This window comes from Penaeus vannamei, chromosome 11, assembly GCF_042767895.1.
Source record: "Penaeus vannamei isolate JL-2024 chromosome 11, ASM4276789v1, whole genome shotgun sequence".
NCBI classification, from domain to species: Eukaryota; Metazoa; Arthropoda; class Malacostraca; order Decapoda; family Penaeidae; genus Penaeus; species Penaeus vannamei.
This window is the reverse complement of record NC_091559.1, coordinates 41,424,486-41,439,485: the sequence shown is the minus strand read 5'-3', so window position 1 is coordinate 41,439,485 and position 15,000 is coordinate 41,424,486. Positions and strand designations below refer to the sequence as shown.

At 40.6% G+C, this 15,000-nt stretch overlaps 1 long non-coding RNA gene across 1 annotated transcript in view; it reads right to left on the bottom strand.

Annotated features, from left to right (window-relative positions):
* LOC138863205 (uncharacterized) overlaps nt 1–15,000 on the bottom strand; it is a 284,219-nt gene that overhangs the window by 183,612 nt on the left and 85,607 nt on the right. The window contains exon 3 of the long non-coding RNA XR_011398847.1: nt 10,290–10,366. This is a non-coding gene — a long non-coding RNA (uncharacterized lncRNA). The remainder of the gene's footprint in view (nt 1–10,289; nt 10,367–15,000) is intronic.

The following is a 15,000-nucleotide window of genomic DNA, read 5'->3' as shown; positions in this document are numbered from 1 at the left end:
CACACCACCAAGTTCCTCACTTCATCCACCGCAAAGAAAAAAAAAAAAAAAAAAAAAAAAAAAAAGAACATTACCACGCATGCGCAACCCTGTCCATCTCTCACGTATAACAAAGAACAATTTCTTTCTTTCTTTCATTTGCAATTGATAACGCCGGAGAAATCGTACCCTCATTGCATTCGCCGCCTGTACTATAGATCACTCCTTCACTTCTCGAGATTAAAAGTTTCCCCGAGAAAAATTTCTTTTCCTCACAAGACACAAATTGCAAATTCTGTAGCACATAGCAGGAGGGGAGGGGAGGGGGGGAGGGATGGAGGGAAGGGTGGGAGGGAGGGAAGGGAGGGTGGGAAGGGAGGGAGGGGAGGGGGGGAAGGGGGGGGAGTGGGAGGGAGGGGAGTGGGAGGGAGGGAGGGGAAGGGGGGGTAAAGGGAGGGAAGAGGGGAAGGGGAGGGAGGAAAAGGGGGAAGGGAGAGAGGGGTGGGGTGGGGAAGTGGGAAGGATGGAAGGGAGGGAGGGGAAGGGGGGAAGGGGGGGAGGGAGGGCAGGGAAGGGAAGGGAGGGAGGGGAGGGGGGAAGAGAGGGAGGGGATGGAGGGGAGGGGGGAAGGGAGAGAGACGGGGGGGCAGGGTGGGAGTGGGAGGGAGGGTTGGGAGAGGTGGGGGGGGGAGGTGATAAGGGAGGGAGGGAAGGAGGGAAAGAAGGTGCAGGGAAGAAAGTGAGAATAGGGTGGATAGGAAAGAAGGGAGAGAAAGATAGAGTAAATAGGGGAGGGAGCAAGAGAGGGGAGAGATAGAGGGAGTGAGGGAGAAAGGGAGAGAGAGAGAGAGAGAGAGAGAGAGAGAGAGAGAGAGAGATGAGAGAGAGAGAGAGAGAGAGAGAGAGAGAGAGAGAGAGAGAGAGAGAGACAGACAGACAGAGAGAGACACAGACAGAGAGTGAGACAGGCAAAAATCGGGTAAAATAGCAAGAAATAAAAGAATTAATCCAAATTTTATCAGAATAAAGAAATCAAATTAATAAACCCACCCTAACGACCATTAGAAATTGTATAAACCTCTAGACACCATCGCCCTCTAGTTTCATCTCACGGCTAACAGATTTTCAAAACGACTGCCCGGTTAGACAGATTTTCAAAACGACTGCCCGGTTAGACAGATTTTCAAAACGACTGCCCGGTTAGACAGATTTCCAAAACGAATCCTCGGACACAGATTTCCAAAACGACTGCCCGGTTAGACAGATTTCCAAAACGACTCCTCGGACGCAGATTTCCAAAACGAATCCTCGGACACAGATTTCCAAAACGACTGCCCGGTTAGACAGATTTCCAAAACAACTCCTCGGACACAGATTTCCAAAACGACTGCCCCGTTAGACAGATTTCCAAAACGACTCCTCGGACACAGATTTCCAAAACGACTCCTCGGACACAGATTTCCAAAACGACTCCTCGGACACAGATTTCCAAAACGACTCCCCGGTTAGACAGATTTCCAAAACGACTCCTCGGACACAGATTTCCAAAACGACTCCCCGGTTAGACAGATTTCCAAAACGACTCCTCGGACACAGATTTCCAAAACGAATCCTCGGACACAGATTTCCAAAACGACTCCTCGGACACAGATTTCCAAAACGACTCCTCGGACACAGATTTCCAAAACGACTCCTCGGACACAGATTTCCAAAACGACTCCTCGGACACAGATTTCCAAAACGACTCCTCGGACACAGATTTTCAAAACGACTCCCCGGTTAGACAGATTTCCAAAACGACTCCTCGGACACAGATTTCCAAAACGAATCCTCGGACACAGATTTCCAAAACGACTCCTCGGACACAGATTTCCAAAACGACTCCTCGGACACAGATTTCCAAAACGACTGCCCGGTTAGACAGATTTCCAAAACGACTCCTCGGACACAGATTTCCAAAACGACTCCTCGGACACAGATTTCCAAAACGACTCCTCGGACACAGATTTCCAAAACGACTCCTCGGACACAGATTTCCAAAACGACTCCCCGGTTAGACAGATTTCCAAAACGACTCCTCGGACACAGATTTCCAAAACGAATCCTCGGACACAGATTTCCAAAACGACTCCTCGGACACAGATTTCCAAAACGACTCCTCGGACACAGATTTCCAAAACGAATCCTCGGACACAGATTTCCAAAACGACTCCTCGGACACAGATTTCCAAAACGACTCCTCGGACACAGATTTCCAAAACGACTCCTCGGACACAGATTTCCAAAACGACTCCTCGGACACAGATTTCCAAAACGACTCCTCGGACACAGATTTCCAAAACGACTCCTCGGACACAGATTTCCAAAACGAATCCTCGGACACAGATTTCCAAAACGACTCCTCGGACACAGATTTCCAAAACGACTCCCCGGTTAGACAGATTTCCAAAACGACTCCTCGGACACAGATTTCCAAAACGACTCCTCGGACACAGATTTCCAAAACGACTCCTCGGACACAGATTTCCAAAACGACTCCCCGGTTAGACAGATTTCCAAAACGACTCCTCGGACACAGATTTCCAAAACGACTCCCCGGTTAGACAGATTTCCAAAACGACTCCTCGGACACAGATTTCCAAAACGACTCCTCGGACACAGATTTCCAAAACGACTCCTCGGACACAGATTTCCAAAACGACTCCCCGGTTAAGCAGATTTCCAAAACGACTACCCGGTTAGACAGATTTCCAAAACGACTCCTCGGACACAGATTTCCAAAACGACTCCTCGGACACAGATTTCCAAAACGACTCCTCGGACACAGATTTTCAAAACGAATCCTCGGACACAGATTTCCAAAACGAATCCTCGGACACAGATTTCCAAAACGACTCCTCGGACACAGATTTCCAAAACGAATCCTCGGACACAGATTTCCAAAACGAATCCTCGGACACAGATTTTCAAAACGAATCCTCGGACACAGATTTCCAAAACGACTCCCCCGTTAGACAGATTTCCAAAACGACTCCTCGGACACAGATTTCCAAAACGACTCCCATTTAGACAGATTTCCATCACGACTCCTCGGACACAGATTTCCAAAACGACTCCCCGGTTAAGCAGATTTCCAAAACGACTACCCGGTTAGACAGATTTCCAAAACGACTCCTCGGACACAGATTTCCAGAACGAATCCTCGGACACAGATTTCCAAAACGACTCCCCGGTTAGACAGATTTCCAAAACGACTCCTCGGACACAGATTTCCAAAACGACTCCCCGGTTAGACAGATTTCCAAAACGACTCCTCGGACACAGATTTCCAAAACGACTCCTCGGACACAGATTTCCAAAACGACTCCTCGGACACAGATTTCCATCACGACTCCTCTGACACAGATTTCCAAAACGACTCCTCGGACACAAATTTCCAAAACGACTCCTCGGACACAGATTTCCAAAACGACTCCCCAGTTAGACAGATTTCCAAAACGACTGCCCGGTTAGACAGATTTCCAAAACGACTCCTCGGACACAGATTTCCACCACGACTCCTCGGACACAGATTTCCAAAACGACTCCTCGGACACAGATTTCCAAAACGACTCCTCGGACACAGATTTCCAAAACGACTCCTCGTACACAGATTTCAAAAACGACTGCCCGGTTAGACAGATTTCCAAAACGACTGCCCGGTTAGGCAGATTTACAAAACGACTGCCTGGTTAGACAGATTTCCAAAACGACTGCCCGGTTAGACAGATTTCCAAAACGACTCCCCGGTTAGACAGATTTCCAAAACGACTGCCTGGTTAGACAGATTTCCAAAACGACTGCCCGGTTAGACAGATTTCCAAAACGACTCCCCGGTTAGACAGATTTCCAAAACGAATCCTCGGACACAGATTTCCAAAACGACTGCCCGGTTAGACAGATTTCCAAAACGACTCCCCGGTTAGACAGATTTCCAAAACGACTCCCCGGACACAGATTTCCAAAACGACTGCCTGGTTAGACAGATTTCCAAAACGACTGCCCGGTTAGACAGATTTCCAAAACGACTCCTCGGACACAGATTTCCAAAACGACTCCCCGGTTAGACAGATTTCCAAAACGACTCCCCGGACACAGATTTCCAAAACGACTGCCTGGTTAGACAGATTTCCAAAACGACTGCCCGGTTAGACAGATTTCCAAAACGACTGCCTGGTTAGACAGATTTCCAAAACGACTGCCCGGTTAGACAGATTTCCAAAACGACTCCCCGGTTAGACAGATTTCCAAAACGACTGCCTGGTTAGACAGATTTCCAAAACGACTGCCCGGTTAGACAGATTTCCAAAACGACTGCCCGGTTAGACAGATTTCCAAAACGACTGCCTGGTTAGACAGATTTCCAAAACGACTGCCCGGTTAGACAGATTTCCAAAACGACTCCCCGGTTAGACAGATTTCCAAAACGACTCCCCAGTTAGACAGATTTCCAAAACGACTGCCCGGTTAGACAGATTTCCAAAACGACTCCCGGTTAGACAGATTTCCAAAACGACTGCCCGGTTAGACAGATTTCCAAAACGACTCCCGGTTAGACAGATTTCCAAAACGACTCCCCGGTTAGACAGATTTCCAAAACGACTGCCTGGTTAGACAGATTTCCAAAACGACTGCCCGGTTAGACAGATTTCCAAAACGACTGCCCGGTTAGACAGATTTCCAAAACGACTGCCTGGTTAGACAGATTTCCAAAACGACTCCCGGTTAGACAGATTTCCAAAACGACTCCCCGGTTAGACAGATTTCCAAAACGACTGCCTGGTTAGACAGATTTCCAAAACGACTGCCCGGTTAGACAGATTTCCAAAACGACTGCCCGGTTAGACAGATTTCCAAAACGACTGCCTGGTTAGACAGATTTCCAAAACGACTGCCCGGTTAGACAGATTTCCAAAACGACTCCCCGGTTAGACAGATTTCCAAAACGACTCCCCAGTTAGACAGATTTCCAAAACGACTCCTCGGACACAGATTTTCAAAACGACTGCCTGGTTAGACAGATTTCCAAAACGACTCCCCGGTTAGACAGATTTCCAAAACGACTCCCCAGTTAGACAGATTTCCACCACGACTCCTCGGACACAGATTTCCAAAACGACTGCCTGGTTAGACAGATTTCCAAAACGACTCCCGGTTAGACAGATTTCCAAAACGACTCCCCGGTTAGACAGATTTCCAAAACGACTGCCTGGTTAGACAGATTTCCAAAACGACTGCCCGGTTAGACAGATTTCCAAAACGACTGCCCGGTTAGACAGATTTCCAAAACGACTGCCTGGTTAGACAGATTTCCAAAACGACTGCCCGGTTAGACAGATTTCCAAAACGACTCCCCGGTTAGACAGATTTCCAAAACGACTCCCCAGTTAGACAGATTTCCAAAACGACTCCTCGGACACAGATTTCCAAAACGACTGCCCGGTTAGACAGATTTCCAAAACGACTGCCCGGTTAGACAGATTTCCAAAACGACTGCCCGGTTAGACAGATTTCCAAAACGACTCCCCGGTTAGACAGATTTCCAAAACGACTCCCCAGTTAGACAGATTTCCAAAACGACTCCTCGGACACAGATTTCCAAAACGACTGCCCGGTTAGACAGATTTCCAAAACGACTGCCCGGTTAGACAGATTTCCAAAACGACTGCCCGGTTAGACAGATTTCCAAAACGACTGCCCGGTTAGACAGATTTCCAAAACGACTGCCCGGTTAGACAGATTTCCAAAACGACTGCCCGGTTAGACAGATTTCCAAAACGACTGCCTGGTTAGACAGATTTCCAAAACGACTGCCCGGTTAGACAGATTTCCAAAACGACTCCCCGGTTAGACAGATTTCCAAAACGACTGCCTGGTTAGACAGATTTCCAAAACGACTGCCTGGTTAGACAGATTTCCAAAACGACTGCCCGGTTAGACAGATTTCCAAAACGACTCCTCGGACACAGATTTCCAAAACGACTCCTCGGACACAGATTTCCAAAACGACTGCCCGGTTAGACAGATTTCCAAAACGACTCCCCGTTAGACAGATTTCCATCACGACTCCCCGGTGAGACAGATTTCCAGAACGAATCCTCGGACACAGATTTCCAAAACGACTCGTCGGACACAGATTTCCACCACGACTCCCCCGTTAGACAGATTTCCAAAACGACTCCCCGTTAGACAGATTTCCATCACGACTCCCCGGTGAGACAGATTTCCAGAACGAATCCTCGGACACAGATTTCCAAAACGACTCCTCGGACACAGATTTCCAAAACGACTACTCGGACACAGATTTCCAAAACGACTGCCCGGTTAGACAGATTTCCACCACGACTCCTCGGACACAGATTTCCAAAACGACTCCCACGTTAGACAGATTTCCGAAACGACTCCCACGTTAGACAGATTTCCACCACGACTCCTCGGACACAGATTTCCAAAACGACTCCTCGGACACAGATTTCCAAAACGACTCCCACGTTAGACAGATTTCCGAAACGACTGCCCAGTTAGACAGACTTCCAAAACGACGGCCCGGTTAAACAGATTTCCAAAACGACTGCCCGGTTAAGCAGATTTCCGAAACGACTCCTCGGACACAGATTTCCGAAACGACTCCCACGTTAGACAGATTTCCGAAACGACTCCCACGTTAGACAGATTTCCACCACGACTCCTCGGACACAGATTTCCAAAACGACTCCTCGGACACAGATTTCCAAAACGACTCCCACGTTAGACAGATTTCCGAAACGACTGCCCAGTTAGACAGACTTCCAAAACGACGGCCCGGTTAAACAGATTTCCAAAACGACTGCCCGGTTAAGCAGATTTCCGAAACGACTCCTCGGACACAGATTTCCGAAACGACTCCTCGGACACAGACTTCCAAAACGACTCCCCGTTAGACAGATTTCCAAAACGACTCACCGGTTAAGCAGATTTCCATCACGACTCCTCGGACACAGATTTCCAAAACGACTGCCCAGTTAGACAGATTTCCATCACGACTCCTCGGACACAGATTTCCAAAACGACTCCTCGGACACAGATTTCCAAAACGACTCCCCCGTTAGACAGATTTCCACCACGACTCCTCGGACACAGATTTCCAAAACGACTGCCCGGTTAGACAGATTTCCAAAACGACTCCTCGGACACAGATTTCCATCACGACTCCCCCGTTAGACAGATTTCCATCACGACTCCCCCGTTAGACAGATTTCCACCACGACTCCCCGATTAAGCAGTCAGTTACCAGCCTTTATATACGCATCCTTCCATTCCTCGCGTGGAATGACCTTCAGGAAATCGGCGCAAAACCTCCGATTTACGTAAGACAAACCAGTTCCTTACGCTAAAGAGCAGAGGTTCCCACCCCCAAGGTCGCGTCCCAAATGAAGGTCACCGGGGGGTTTCTGTGAGGGTCGCCAGAGGGTCTTTTAAGGAGATTAAGAGAATGCATAGCTGCATATGTGAGTTAAAGTTAATGTTTTTGTTTTGTTTTGTTTTTTATTAACGCTTGTTTATTGAAATGTAATGTGTTGATAATAAAAACATAAAAGTATAGAATAACGTACAGTTAAAGAATGTTTTTTTTATTATTAACACATGTTTATTGAAATTCAATGTGTTGGTAATATAAACTTATAAAAGGATAGAAGAACGTAAGCTAATATACAGCTGCAAGTTTGACTACCATGAGAATAGTTGGATATATTACTACATGTTCGCACATATAGCGTCGCTAACCAAGGCTAGACTATCTTTAGGGTCGCACCGAAAAAAAAAAAAAAAAAAAAAAAAAAATAGGGAAACACTGCTACAGAGGCTGCCATACGCACTGCAGTTTCGTTGGAATCAGTTTCTGAATAAAAGGGATTATAAAGTGATTCCCGCAGAATGTATAGAGTGAAAATATGTATAGAATAAAAGTATAGATATACTGGATTTACGTGTCCGTAGTATGTTGATTTTTTTTTTTTTTTTTTTTTTTTTTTTTTTTTTTTTTTTTTTAGTCTGCTGGGTATTCGTTCTTAAAGAAAATGTTTTTTATCAGCCAGAAGGGATCGACTTTTTGTCAGCGGTTGTCGGGTTCAGGTTACTCCTTCCGTCCCTCATTAGCTAAGGCATTCTTTATCTCGAGGGGAGGAGTCTTATCGCCAGAGGGTAAATCTGCTCTCCGGCGGTACAAAAAAAAAAAAAAAAAAAAAAAAAAAAAAAAAAAAAAAGAAAGAAAGAAGAAAGAAGAAAAGAAGAAAAAAAATGACGGGGTTAATATGTATTGATATCCGGAGCCTATGCGATTGATATTGAAAGTCGGTGTACATTTTAATTTACTTTCTTCTAATGTTGCTTTTGTTCCCTTTGTGCAATGTGAATGGGTAGTGAAACGTATTTCCCTTATTATATACCATTTTGTACAAGACCTTAATAGGCTATGTATATTTTTCCCGTGCTTTTGTACGTTACATTGGACTGAAAGGGAGTAATGGAACACGGAGCGAAATACATCCAACCGAAGAGGATAAAGACAAGAAAAAAGTTCTGAAAGTTCTGAACCACAGAACCAAAGGTTTCTATCATCAACGGACACCAAAAAGTACTTTCGCTATCAAGGGAACAAATATCCTTTCACAACTCACATCATCCCTAGTAAAAAACATAAACAACAACCCCGTGCAACACTGAACAACCCCGTGCAACACTGAACAACCCCGTGCAACACTGAACAACCCCGTGCAACACTGAACAACCCCGTGCAACACTGAACAACCCCGTGCAACACTGAACAACCCCGTGCAACACTGAACAACCCCGTGCAACACTGAACAACCCCGTGCAACACTGAACAACCCCGTGCAACACTGAACAACCCCGTGCAACACTGAACAACCCCGTGCAACACTGAACAACCCCGTGCAACACTGAACAACCCCGTGCAACACTAAACAACCCCGTGCAACACTGAACAACCCCGTGCAACACTGAACAACCCCGTGCAACACTGAACAATCCCTTGCAACACTGAACAACCCCGTGCAACACTGAACAACCCCGTGCAACACTGAACAACCCCGTGCAACACTGAACAACCCCGTGCAACACTGACCTATAAACCTTAGCTCTTCTGAAATAGACCTTGGAACAACTAACTACAGTGTAATCACGCTCTTGAACCTCGCCACATCTCAAGCACTCTCCCTTGCTGAACAAAGAAAGGCTTGCAATACTGCAGAGTCACCTGACCCTCACTGGGGGTCGTGCTGGTCATTTTGAGACATTGTTCTTGCAACAAAGAAATAATGATGAAAATAAATATATAGATGGAAGAAAAGTACAGAGAGATAGAGATTGATGATAAAATTACAGAGAGAGAGATAGAGAGAGAAAGATTTCACTATAGATAGTTAGTAGATACATACATATATATGTATGTGTATCTATATAAATACATATACGCACACACACACACACACACACACGCACACACACACGCACACACAAACACACACACACACAAACACACACACACACATACACACACATACACACACATACACACACATACACACACACATACACACACACACACACTTACACACACATACACACACACACACACACATATCTATCTATATGTGCGTATATAAATATATATATATATATATATATATATATATATATATTCATATATATATATATATATATTTTTTTTTTTTTTTTTTTGTTTTTTTTATTATTATTATTATTTTTTACAAATACATTTATATATATATATATATATATATATATATATATATATATAGAGAGAGAGAGAGAGAGAGAGAGAGAGAGAGAGAGAGAGAGAGAGAGAGAGAGAGAGAGAGAGAGAGAGAGAAATAGACAGATACAAATAGAGACAGAGACAGACAGACAGACAGAGAAAAAGAGAGACGCAGACAGACAGAAAGAGAAATAAGTAATTTGACATCTAGGGATATAAAGGTACACAGCCCCAGGGAATTCAACGAGTTCGACACTAATTGCAAAACCTTTATACTACACTGACGTAAACATACTTCCTCGAAACGATAACAAGCTACTGACCACATCTTACAGTAACCAAGAATACGGAATATTTCACTGAATAGAAACCAAAATTCTAAAACCAGGAAGCAAAATATAACGAAGACACATCACAGACACACATTCTGCGCATTAAGACACAACTGTAGTACAAGTAAACTCATGAACATTCACCATCTGTACTTACTTACCTTTCCCGGGACTAAAACTAACTTCACTTTGGCATTCACTTTGTTCGTTGCTTCACTCCCCTCTTCTGCAGCGCATCCTGTCAACAGATTAGAAGCCAGTTTAGAAAAAACGAGTGTGCAAAATAATTTTCGTTTTCTCATTATTCCCATTCTCTCTCTATTTATCTATCTGTCTAACTCACTCTCTTTCTCTTCCTCTCTCTCTTTCTGTTTATCTATCTTTGTCTGTTTGTTTGTATGTCAGTCTGCACGTCTCTCTCTCTCTCTCTCTCTCTCTCTCTCTCTCTCTCTCTCTCTCTCTCTCTCTCTCTCTCTCTCTCTCTCTCTCTCTCTCTCTCTCCCTCTCTCTCTCTCTGCCTCTCCCTCTATCTATCTTTCTACCTATCTATCATATATCTATCTTTCTCCCCTCTCTCTTTCCCTTTCTCTCTCTCCCCTGGCTTCTCACTCACTCCTCTCTCTAATAATGATAATGATATAATGATAGTAGTAGTAGTGGTAATAGTAATAACAATATGATGATAATTCTTATAATTAGAAGAACAATTATGATAAAAGTAATAATAGGGATGGCAATAATATTGATGACAATGATAGAGATAATAATGATAACACTAATAATAATAGTAGTATTGATAATAAAAGCAATAATGATAATAATAATATCAATAATGAGAGAAATAACAATAATGATAATGATACCAATAAGAATAAGAATAATAGCAATAATAACGATGATAACGTTGATAAATATGATAATGATAATAATAATAATCAAAACAATGAAAATGATGATAATCATGAGAATGACAATAATGAAAAAGTTAATGAAAATAATGATAAAGATAAGGACACTAATCATAATAAATGAATGAACAGATCATCAATTCTGTACAACACACTATCGTTCCAGTTCACCAAAAACTGACAAAGAAGTGAGCGAAGATAAACAAGACACTAAGTTTTGGAAATAAAAATCTTCCGTAACCTCCACAAAAAAAAAGAAAAAAAAATGCTCGTATGATGATAACAATGACTAAACTTTGGATCCATAATCTGATGAATTTGATGAATGGAATTGTAGTCTTTAAAAATGATACATCACATTCATGCGACTACTCAGGAAATGTTAATTGGATTAGATTGGTCTTATCTATATAAATTATATGGTAGAGAGAGAGAAGGAGATAGGTAGATTGGAGAGAAAGAGAGAGAGAGAGAGAAAGAGATAGGTAGATTGGAGAGAAAGAGAGAGAGAGAGAAAAAGAGATATGTAGATATTAGGGAGAGCGAGCGAACGAGCGAGAGAGAGAGTGAGAGAAAGAGAGAGAGAGAGAGAGAGAGAGAGAGAGAGAGAGAGAGAGAGAGAGAGAGAGAGAGAGAGAGAGAGTGTGAGTGACAGAGAGAAAGTGTGTGAGAAAAAGAGAGAGAGACAGAGAGAGAAAGAGAAGTATTCTTGATATACCCATCCTAAAGTTATTGATCTCGATATAATGATAACAACAAATATAATAACAAAAAAACAACAACAAAAACACCACAACGTACATAACTTTTACTAAAGTGTACAATTTTTAATTCAATTAATCTCCTAAAACCAAAACACCTACGTACAGCGATGATAAATAATGAAAAAAATTATAACTTTCTTTGTGATAAAAAAAAAGTGTAGTATGGAAGATGGAATAATGCAATACCGCATTTTTTTTATCATGAATATTATAACCTCTCCGATCGGGATTCGATCCCTCGCCGCCACTTGGCACCCTTGTAATAAAGGCGATGTATAGTGTTCAAAACTATAACACCGGTCGATTACGAATAACTATTGTGAAGAAAAAGTAAGCGACACTATTTGTGAGATGATGTCCAAAAAAAATAAAAAAAAAAAAAAAAAAAAAAAAAAAAAAAAAAAAAAACAAAAAAAAAAAAAATATATATATATATATATATATATATATATATATATATATATATATATATATATAATAATAATAATAATAATATTAATAATAATAATAATAACAATAATAATAATAATAATGATAATAATGATAATAATAATAATAATAATAATAATAATAATAATAATAATAATAATAGTAATAATTATAATAATAATAATAATAATAATACAAAATGGAACTTAATGGTGAATAAAAAGTTAAAAGTAGATAGATGATAAAAATAGTGATGATGGCAATATTAAGGATCATGATGGTTATGGCGATATTAATGATAATAATAATGATGGTAGTAATAATGATGACTATGGTGACAGCAGTACTAATGAAGATAATGATGATGGTGGTAATAATGATAACTATGATGACAGCATTAATAATGATGATAATAATGGTAGTAATAATGATGACTATAATGATGGCAATAATAAAGACGATAATGACGATGTTATTACTAACAATGATGCGATTATGCGATGATAATCATAACAATCACAAAAATAACAAAACTGAAGATAAAGGAATAAAAGTGATTTAACATAACAAATCCAGTCATGATTTTCCCGCAATCTCTTAAGGGCCTTTTAATTAGTGCTAATCAGGACCTTAAAAGGCTTTTGAACTTTTTTTTCCCTAAGTGATGAAGTCTTAAAGCGTTCATCTTTAGGAATTCCGAAATATTTGGAGTGGAGTTAATTAAAGCAATTAACTCCATCCAATCCTATGCATGTATATACATACATACATACATACATACATATATGTATATATATATATATATATATATATATATATATATATATATATATATACATATATATATATATATATATATATATATATATATATATATATATATATATATATAGATATATATATATATATATATATATATATATATATATATATATATATATTTATATATATATATATATATATATATATATATATGTATATATATATATATATATATATATATATATATATATATATATATTTATTTATATATATATACAAATAGATAGATAAATAGATAGATAAATATATATATTCTCTCTCTCTCTCTCTCTCTCTCTCTCTTTATATATATATATATATATATATATATATATATATATATATATATATATATATATATATATATATATATATATATAAACACATCTATAAAAAGAAAATATAAAAGAAACGCATGATTATTTTCAAAACAAATGTCTCTGTTTTTCAGCTTTTACTCATTATACACCACAGTTTCAATTTTCTTTTATCTCACTTACCTTTGATCATCTTTTAATTTCCTTCTAATTATGTCTTTCTTTCTGACGCATGAAGAATCCCTGAATAAACCTGCCCACTCAAAGGCAACATTATACGTACGACTCTCTGATGTAGTGATATCTATCGTAATTTTATGATTTATACTCCTCTATAGATAAAAATCATGTGATTATACGCCTACTTAGATATGACAATGATTATTAATTCTTATTCAAGGTATAAAGGTAATTATTACGTTTAGTACATAGGTGGCAACTCAAACCAGCATCGGCAGCGCTGTCTAGTGGCCAAGTTCGGAACTACAATGACAGTTGCCTATTCGCGTATGACGGGCAATTGACCTCATTATATGAAATAAAAGTATACGTCTATATTATTGCATAGATGTAAAGGTAAGAAAAAATAGACACCCAAGTGTATTCTATACCTGAATCATCAAATAATCTTAAAACAAAAGAAACGGAAGATATACACAACCCGATAAACTCTGCGGAATATATGCTCCACTTTTCAATAACTCCCCGTACTGCAGAGTTCAGGAATATCTGCTCCTGTTCGCCCTGAAGCTGAAACTGACAAATGGCCAACGCTTGAAAATCTCTGATGCTGTTGCTCTGAACTCCAAACGGCTTGAGGAATTTTGCTTTTGCTTTTGTCTCCTTACCCACAATTTATTTATTTTTTCTGCTGCTTATCCATTTTTCATCTTCATATTTTTTCGTGTCCTTACCCACAATTTACTTTTTTTTCTGCTGCTTATCCATGTTTCATCTTCATATTTCTTCTAAAATGTCATCAAACTCTCTCCATGATATTCTATTCACCCATAAGAGAAGAAGATAATTGTGTCATTAAGGTTGGAAATCGTGTTTCTGTAGCAACTATTGGCAAATCCTTCTTACACTCGGATTTACCATTACATCTGCAATCTATTTTGTAAACTGAAGATGGATATATTCATTTTCAGCGAAATGTTCCCGTGATGGTACAAGCAAATGATAGTACTTCAGGGACCTAAGATCAGGTCTATGAAAAGGAAGAGTGAATAAGTGAAGCCCCAAACATAACTGAAAAATAAAAGCACAAACAAACAAAACATACTCACAAACACACGCACACACAAACACACGCACAAGCAAACAAAACATGCACACGACACGCACAAACACACAACACACACAAACACACGACACACACAAACACACGACGCACACAAACACACGACACACACAAACACACGCCACACACAAACAAAACATACACACAAACACACGCACAAACAAACAAAACATACACACAAACACACGACACACACAAACACACGACACACACAAACACACGACACACACAAACAAACGCCCACACACAAACACCTTTTCCCCAAGCTAGACTGCAATGTATAACCTACCCTCTCCTCTCACTCACCGGGGATTGGACCCCCGCATCAGGCCAGACATCGTAAGTGAATA